The sequence below is a fragment of the Priapulus caudatus genome, unplaced genomic scaffold (genome assembly GCF_000485595.1).
Source record: "Priapulus caudatus unplaced genomic scaffold, Priapulus_caudatus-5.0.1 Scaffold1793, whole genome shotgun sequence".
In the NCBI taxonomy this organism is placed as follows: Eukaryota; Metazoa; Priapulida; class Priapulimorpha; order Priapulimorphida; family Priapulidae; genus Priapulus; species Priapulus caudatus.
Window position 1 is genome coordinate 43,126 of NW_014578854.1, and position 10,040 is coordinate 53,165.

The 10,040-nt window shown below is 45.0% G+C and overlaps 1 protein-coding gene across 1 annotated transcript in view; it reads right to left on the reverse strand.

Moving 5' to 3' along the window:
• Positions 1-913, reverse strand: part of LOC106817612 — a gene marked incomplete in the record, with an annotated part of 24,700 nt that extends 23,787 nt beyond the window's left edge. Inside the window, 2 exon segments of the mRNA XM_014822291.1 lie at positions 205-275; positions 680-913.
• Positions 914-10,040: the final 9,127 nt, after the last annotated feature.

The following is a 10,040-nucleotide window of genomic DNA, read 5'->3' on the forward strand; positions in this document are numbered from 1 at the left end:
CGCACGCACGGACGATCATGCGATTCTACAAGCTGCAACTGACTATGTCAGATGAGCTAAAAAGCCATACAGAATGAAATGGGTATAGAATGCAACCTAATAATTCAATAAATTCTTGAATTTCTTAACTTACAGCACTTATTATCATCTACCATGCCGCTAATGTATATGTTTTCCATATTATTATCTCTTTTTCGTATATACCTTCTTCGTGTCTGCTGACAGAGATGATTTTTCTCCAAATAAGTCTCCATCATCATCCTCAAATAGTGACTCTGTGTTCGTAAATTTAAGGAAAAAGAGAAACACATGCTTTGTAACGTGAAGCTACTCTATACTCGATAAGAACTGCCACACTGAATATCTATTTGTTTAATATATAACTATAAGTTGCAGTATAAACAATATAAGTTTAAATTTGTTCCCCATTCCTGAATGTTAACTGCACAGCTAGCAGCAACATCATTGAGAACAGACATATCTACACCTATATTATCAACTATCTGATGTTTGCACAATATATGTCGCTGGTAACCATGTTACAATGACTAACGAGAACCCAACATTGCACTTCGATAAATAATACCAACCAGAAATCTTCTTATATCTTGCCAATACGCAAGTATCCTTGCAGTAATGAACACTGAGGCGGCAGAAATCACATGTGATGCTCACTCACCTAGTTTCTCCTCCTTCTTAGGAACTGATATGCTTGAGGAGAGGTTGTCATCGCTGTCATGGAATAGTGAGCCACTCGTGGTTGAGCCCCTAGTAGAGGGCTTGCCAAACAACTCCTCAGCACCTCCTACACACAACGGCAACCACTTAGCATCTAACAACTACGAAAGAAATTTCAGTCATTTTTCACAATGATTGTACAAAGTCCAGTGTATTCCCTCCCTGGTATATCATAAGGCTGTTGCTCCTGCGACGGTACCGTCGCCGATTATTTTTCTCTTAAAGTCACGGTACTGACGGTACTGACGCCTGATTGGTTGAGCTTGTTTTCTTGCGATATACATAGCACATCCAAAATTTTAATTTCAATATGTGGCAGCAGCGCAACGGGTAGTGCGCTTGCCCCAAGTATGAATGGTCGCGGGATCGAATCCCATCCGTTTTCTAATTATTTTCCTGTTTTCTGTATTTTTCTATCTTTATCTGTTTAACATTTGGCTGTTGCTCCTGCAACGGTACCGTCGCCGATTTTTTTCTCTTAAAGTCACGGTACTGACGTTACTGACGCCTGATTGGTTGAGCTTGTTTTCTCGCGATATACATAGCACATCCAAAATTTTAATTTCAATATGTCGCAGCAGCCTAATGGTTAGCACGCTGGCGCCAAGTATGAATGGTCGCAGGATCGAATCCCATCCGTTTTTTAATTATTTTCCTGTTTTCTGTATTTTTCTATCTTTATCTGTTTAACATTTTTTTTTCAATTAACGCAAATATTTACATGATTTATTTACAACATTTTAATAACAACAATTAATTTTTAATTCCGCGTACTTTTCTGTAAACCGTCGTGTAGTACTCTGTACATTAAAGATGTTCTGACCTTGTGCACGTACACTCATGTTCGAGCATTTATAGTTAACGAGCGAGGCGATATCTCTCAATAATATACGTAGCATACGAACGTACGATCACGGATAACACCTCGAGTAGTCGAGAGCTATGAGTACTAAACTAAACGTTACAAGCATGTACTAACAGTGATTTAAAGGCCAAGACACACTGCAGCGACAGCGATAGACCGTAACGACAAACGACTTTTCAGAAAATTAGAACTATTGTTTCCTATGAGCCATTGCACACTGACGTGACGACGACTGACGACAACCTCAACAACAAAAATATTTAGAAACGTTTCTATTTTCCAGCGACTGTCGCCGGCAACACTTTACAAATTGCCAATCACAGCCATTTCCATCGGCACGTGACATCGCCATTACGTCATAAAATTATAAACCAATGCTAGCCAGGAAGTAGACTGGTCCCCAGCGCTAAACTCGCACCGCTCGTCAGAAATAGTGGGGCCGCAAACCCATCTAACCAAAACGTGCAAGGCTACGGTCAGCCATCAGACGTGATTATTGTGTACGTTCGTATAATATGCTGCGTATATATTACTTTATTATATTATCATTATACATAGAGCGTTTTTACAGCAATTTATTTAAAAGCAGCAGCAGGAGTTTTTTGCCGTTTGCTCATGTGTGCCACTGGCACTGGCACTGTGGTCAGTGCTGGGTGAACTTTGTCGTTACGGTCGGTCGTTGTCGCTGCAGTGTGGCTGCGCCAGTCGCCGCGACTGTTGTCGTTTGTCGTTACGGTCGGTCGTTGTCGCTGCAGTGTGGCTGCGCCAGTCGCCGCGACTGTTGTCGTTTGTCGTTACGGTCGGTCGTTGTTGCTGCAGTGTCTTGGCCTTTACACTTATATATATAAGTGTAAGTGTGCACAGTGCAGCCACGTGAGGAATGGCGGCCGCAAGCGTATGTTGCAAATAAATAGGATTTGGACGGAATTTAAAGGAAACTGTCGGCAATAATACTTAATAGGTGAAAGAGAGTATAGAAACATTAAGAATTTGGTAGTAAATAGATTTCGTATTTATTTAGCATTATATTTTAGGCAGTGGCTACGGGTACGGTAGCCGTACCTTAATGTCTCGAGGCTACGGGTACGGGAGTCCATTCGCTTTCATACTTAACGAGACAAAGATGGCGGCGGTGGAGCCAGATTTCGAAAAAACGCCTTGGAAAATAAATTCACGATTTGAGAGTTTAGATGAGCTAGAACCCTAACCCTAACCCTAACGCTTCAAGTGCCTGTGATTAGTGTTACTGTTACGCGTAAGCAGTAGGGCTATAGCTAGTGTACACAGTACAGCATAGTGAGAAACGAAAAGTTGTAGCTACGACGCGACTCACTAATTATTATCAACGTGGATATTCGTCCGAGCATCGGACACCTGTTCGTATGCGCTATTCGTCCGAGCAGTTGTTGATGTAGCGTCCCGCAGGCGCACGGCCTCTAGTGCCGGAGATCGGAAGTGTGAAGGGGGGTCTGGGTTTCCCCCCAGCCAATTTTAAAATCTAGGCGCTCTAAATTTTATTATATTATATTATATTAGGCTTATGTTTTGCCCTTTAGGCTTTTTGCCTTGCGTTTTTCTACGCAGCCCTACGACTGTGACGCCCCTGCATACATGCTTTGCGTATGTGGTTATACACCATAGATAGTGTTTGGTACTATCATATTCGCCTATATAAGCAAACCGAGCTCGCGTTTAATAATTCACGTGGTGGTTTAGCATTGTGGTTAGTATTAGAGTTCAGGTTAAGAGTATAAATAAATTAGTGGTAGGTTTAGCAATTGTGGTGCTTAGTATTTTAGAGTTTAGGTTGGAGAGTAGGCGAGCTCCCTAGACTAGCATTTATATTACATTTATCAGGAGTATAACATGTCCTCGCCAAAAGACAAAATCCTTTACTGGACTTCGGCCCGCCAGCTAAAAAATAGATTTTTACCAGACCGAATGATATGTTACTGGACCAAACAAATATTGAAACATTAAAACACTATTCACCATCTTCTGTTGCCTTTTTCTTGTGGCACATATCTAACGATATTATGCCTTTCCTGGCCCTCATTCACCAGCCTATGCTGTTGGACCCGTCCATGATAAAGCTGAGAAAGCTTAGCATCGTTTATTTTTTCATCCATTTCGTGACCCCGCGCTGCAATCAGCAATGCATTCTGATAATGCCAGCTTTGTCATTGATGTAGCGTTTTCACCTATTTTCTAGTCAGTCTTTGCCTTGTCGATCTTTGATCCAGGCTATCAATCAGTCATAGCTAATATAACACTTCTCACCTGCATAGTTCACACACAGGTCGCATGTCATCATTTTCTTTATCTTTTATTCATATAACAGCAATCTCTTCCTATCGCCTTTCCCACAAATAGATTAATTGTGTTACACGCGTATATTAAGATAGCCAGTAGGCAGGCGCATAGTAGGCGTTAGGAATTACGTGTTGTCGGGTCACTGACCGTTACCGTAGCCTCTGCTTCAACTTCTTAGTTGACCTGTAATGCTTACCTGACACGACGCGTCTCGGTAAAGCCAAATTTCTTTGTATCGGACCCGCTGCCAAAAATCACGCGTTTTCGTCCCGCACCTTGTTGCTGGCCCGATCTTGTCTCTTGTCTGTCGCGTCCTTTGTTAGCGTGGTTTTCAGTCCGCACGTCGACGCTTTTGGCGAGGCACTGGGTATAAATGACAAAGGAGTAATGGCGCCAAAAAAATCAATACCTGGTGTTTGTCCGATTTCATCGTACTGAAAAAAATAGGTAGGGTAGGGTAGGCTTTAACTTTTTTTTTTTCCATGAATCGCTTTTTTTTTTGTATAATCGCCATTATTGCTGTTACACGTGCGATGATCTCGCGTGACACCGGCCGTATTTTCACGTTGGCTTGCCGCAGTTGTCTCCCATGCGCTATAAACGCTATCCCATCAGCCGTGCCGCTTATGGGGTTTTGATCAACTTACTCAATTCTATCAGATTTCCAGTATTAAATTTTCCTTATTTGAAAAATATGGATAAAAAAGTGTAGGGTCGGGTTGTAAAATACTTAGCTTAGGGTCGCGGAAACCTGGAAACACAGGTATTGTTGTTTTTTGGCCTAAAGACTCAGCGGCACTTTGGTTACTGGATTTCACTTACATTTTTTTGTCGCTACGAGTTCGAGTTGCTGAATTAAAAATACAAATGCTATACAAACCATGAACCTTCTTCTTGTTCACTGGGTTCCTTATTCTACATCCTTCCGGTAGTTATTTACAACGCGGTAGCTTCCCTTCGTTTTGACATAAATCATACTTTTTGCCACGACATGTATGGTTTTCACGTATCTTACCGGGTTCCCGCTGGCGACGGCCACACTCAAAATAATTGCACACATCAGTCTTTTCAATGAGCCACTAGTAGGCGATCGTCAGGAAGGCCAGTGGCCAACTGTATCGTCGCGTGCGTGCTCACCGGGCAACGGTTCGCTATGCCAATTAATGCCAAAACACATGTGCCGAAAAGCTACAATCGGCTGGAGCGTCCAGTCTCTTACTTCATCAACAATTCATCACAGCATCATTCCTGCGGGTGACAGTAGTTCAGACTATTTTACTCATGCCGCAGCGTTCTAGTCTGTTAACAAAAACTGCGGGATTAAACCATAAACACATAGGCATTTTCTAAACTATAGTTCTTAAATGTAAAACACGTTTTAATTTTAAACCCAGCCATGGGTGCCAACGCTAACCCTTAATTTCTAGGCGAATTTTCTGCACTCGACTAGGCTACGGCGAAAAGCCCTTACCGTGGCTCATTGAAAGAGCTGCTGTGTGCAAACTTTTAGAGTGTGGGCCTCGCCAGCAGACGGTAGAATAACGTGGAAAACCATGTCGCTTGGCATAAAAGTATGATTTATGTCAAAAACGAAGGACCCAGCTTACGCGGTTCTGTAAATTTACTCCGGTAATCAGATTTAGCAATAATGCACATCGTGAACACACCAAGAAGCTCATGTTTGTATACGATTCTGTATCTTTTCATTCACATCGAACTCGTTACGACAAAAAATGTAGCTGAAATCCAGTTACCAAATCGCTGTCTTACTCCTTTGGTGTCATTATACTGCTTCCTGCATTTAATGTAATACAACCACGATATCAGCGGCCCTGCATGGCAGCATATCCTGCTCCGGGTCGACTACGTAATAGCCGCATACGAACACGCGCTGTTCCCGATGCTTCTGACGAATTTCCACGTCCAATGTATTATATAATCACAGGCACTTGGAACAGTCTCAATAAAAAAACAAAATCGGCTAAATAATTGGTAATTTGCGTCCATTTGAATAGTGGCTACTGGTAATGGTAATAACATTAAGACTTTGGTACATTTTCGTGTTTTATTTACCTTCTTTTTTTTATTGCAGACGTTCACACGTGCCTGCTCTATAGTGTGTCTATGTCCCCCAGGCGTACTGCCGGAACGTACCCTGGGTTACGGTCCGCTATACCGGATACGTACCCTGGTTCACTATTTTGATATGGTTAGGAGTTAGGATTAGGCGTTAGGGTTAGACGGTTTCCAGGGTTCAGGATTTAGGGGTTAGGGTTAGCGCGAGTAGGCGTAGGCGATCTTTCCTAGACTTCAGTTTAGTGGAGTAGGCGAGGTACGGTCCCGGCATATTAGAATAGTACCAGGGTACGTTCCGGGCTTATACCGCGACCGCTACCAGAGGTACGCTCCGGCAGGTTACCCCGGGGACATAAGTCTGCGTTCACACGGTCAATGTGATTTGGCTCGAGCCAAATGGGCCTAGATTTGGCTCGGGCCGGTTTTGATCGTCTGGGCGTCACACTCGTACTCCGCGTTTCAACAACGTACGCAAGTGAATACTGTCTGTCAAATTCAAAATTCAAAGTTAAAATTTAAATTTTCATTGCACAAATATCTCACAGATACATTTGCAGTTATGTCGCCAGCAAGTCGGCGTTGTTTACTATTTAGATGTGTTTAATTACGTTTCCGAGTTTAATTATCAATTCTTGAAAACGGTGCATGCCTGATCAAATTTTTTCGAATTTTTTATACCTGTTTGGGACTTTATTTCGGTCGACCAGCTACACGTTTGACACTCGCGGCATTCTACCGCTCAAACCGATTTCTACCTCTTACCGCTCGCCGAAAGTTACGCTTGCTAAAATTTGGCTCGGCTGGCCCCGACGTTTTTCGATGGCGGCCAAATCTGGGATCGGGGTCCAACGCCGGCCCATACAGATTCGGCCATACAGTCTCGGCCTTTTACCCATTCGCGCCATTAGAAAATCGGCCATACGAAAACTTTTTTCGTGGCTGGGTCGGGAAAAGTCAACGCATAAACACAGACGGATTATTGCTATTATTTATAGATAATTAACACGCTTAAAAAACGAGAATAATACTAAATTAGACTACTCGCATCTATCGGACATAGCGACCTTATCTAAGTATATCATTTGAGTTCGTATGTTATTGCTATGGCTCAATGTATGTTATGTATGTATGTAATGTATCTTTCCCTGATAGAGCGGCCAAAACCGCCCAATCGCGCATCTGTTTGCGCCTTTTCAAAACCTCAATCGGGCCTGCTTTCAATTACCAGCCCCGACGATCTCATTTATTCTTTTTACGCACTATTGGAGGACATGCACCAACATTCTGCTGCTTTCTTGCTTTGCCAAAAGAAATGGCCACAAGAACGAAGCGGGTCTCTGCTGTTTCTGGATGCAAAGTTCATCTTCTCCACCAATTTCAAGCACCCACCAGAGCCCCTCAGGCAACTACTCAATGGGCAACACACCAGATTCAGGCCACTCCTGCACAACTCATCCGGTCATACAACTCCTCCTTCAGATGACGCTCATTTTGGAGCAACTACCGGCTGCACACCAATGTGGTCCATCATTCAAAGGTTCAGGACAGGTTCTACCATCGAATTGGATCATTGCTACCCTTACCTGATGAAGGAATCACAATCCTACAACTATACTTTTCATTTCCGACATGGATGCAACGATGGCACAGCGGCGCGTCGGCCGAACTTCACAGCAATTAGGCAGATATAACGTTGTCTCTGCCCAGACAAATGGCTGCCACCAATACAACACCTATGTAACCAGCCCTTCAAGTTTATGCGTTGGCGAATGTTCCTGGTTGACTAGCACTATTCGTCATCAATGCGGACAAGCGCCCGGGCAGGGAACACGAACGTCGCTTCAATGCACCGGCTCACCAATTTGAAGTTAGCTGCTCCATCATCGGCAGGAGGCAGGCAGCACGCGTTATCGTTGACATTTGTCCTCCACCAACGGATGGCCACATCAAAAAGAAAATACCAGACACACACCGTTCATATGATTGCCCTTCAATTATCTCTTCATTTGTTGTCCGTCGTCCCTTGTAGGACGATGGCTACCACTTTTGGCATCAAACACGTCCGACCCATTACCATGGTGTCAGGCACCAACAAAACAGTTTCGCTGTAAGGATTTCTTATGACGTACCGGTTTTATTGGTCCTGAGATTGGTACCTTTAATACACCTTTTCGTCTGCCAGGCCCTCTTCCACCAGTACGCTGTAGACATGCTTGCAAAAGTCGAGTCGGAGAGAACTTGCTCGGTACATTAGGACGCATCAGCCCGGTGAGACTACGATGCGAACATACGTTCATCTCGGGATTGGCATCATATAACGATTGCAGGTGCGGCCACATCTAATATTGGCCAATTGTGCATCCTTTCCGCTCCAGCTTCACGGGAGTGCACGATACAAGCACGAGCGTGTCGAAGAGTGCTCCACATGACATATGTCCGCTGCTATTGCACTCCGCCCGGATTTATTTCATTCACCTTTACATGCCAATACAAACTGCCCCAGAGCTGCAGCGGAAGTCTTATTTTTGATGGGCCAGGTCACAGGACCGCCATGATCTTATCGGCCAGGGGTTTTTACACCAAAAGCCGTCAATAAGTTTATGCATGATCGATCAAAACACGGACAACTATTTGGCAAAGTCAGATGTTGCCGACATGTTTACCATCGAATGGCAGAAGTATGGGCTACCCACATGTCCACATTCTCATCTGGCTATGTTGACAGAAATACATTCCACCAGCTGCGACTCTTTTCATCTCAGCAGAACTACAGATTCGCCGACCAACGACCCACAGCTGCACACACGCACCATCAAAAAAAGCACGATGATTCATGGACCATGTGCCGGTGCACTGAATCCCAACATGCCTCCGTGCATGAAAGACGGCGCAAGATGCACAAAAAGAATGATCCCGCGCAACATTGTTCAGCGAGACACAGACCGCACGTGATGGATATCCTCTTGTACCGCCAGACCCGAAAAGCCGGCTCGATGGACCGGTCTCATCTGCCTATGGTCAGGATTACGGCCGTCCCGACAGGAGTGTTCACGTTTTGACACAGATGGCGTCGTTCCCCTACTGTCCGTTGCTCTCGAGATGTTCAATGCTCACATCAATGTCGAGTTCTGTAACTCATCAAGGTCGATCAAGTACATCTGCCAAAGCTATGCTAAATTTAAAGGTGGCTGATCGCTGCGATGCTCTCTCGGCATCCAGCCCAACAACCGGCCGATGAGGTCAGCCAATACGAAATGGGGCCTCGCGAACTCGGGACGATACGATTCAGCCCAGCAATGCAGGCCAGTTTGGGCCGCATTCTTGCCTTTCCATCCATGGAGCGCCACCCAAGCTTCAACAAACTTGCTGCTCCATCGTGCCGTCAAAACGGCCTAGCGCGGTATATTTCACGCTGCCAACAGCACAGAAACAAGCCATCCCAAAGGCATACCACCCTTCACGCGCATTCTTTAAGCTGTGGTCAGTGGAGGACGACTTTCGGCCAGAACGCTATTAATATATACGAACGGTTTGGCGCGGGTGGCTACTATAGCGTGGAGCAAGAAGTGGGCCCGCAGGAAGAGAGGGGAATCTGTGCGAGCACGATATTCCGGGTATACGCAAGGATTGCGCCACTTTGGGTCAGAGGTATACACGATCACCCGAGCCAAGAGGAGTGTTTCTTCTTACGTATTGTCCTGCCCACGAAGTCCGGGGCGACGACATCATTCCCAAGCACTGTCCGTCAGTGTGATGGCTTACGTTTTGCGCCACATCACCCCCAATCGTGCAACGACATGCCGAGGCCTCCTGGAATGACGCACACTTGGATTGCCACGCTGACTGATAGCTGCGCTATCGGCAAATCATCATATAAGCCTGCGCAATCTACTTCGCCATCATGTCCTGCACACATGTGGCTTGTGTGGCGACCCCAACCCAGCTTGTGGCTTAATCACAGCCGGAAGCTTTGCGTCCGCCCTTCCAGCCGGGTACCACTGCCCAGCTACAACTCCCTGGTATGTGGGATATCTGGGTCCACTGGAAC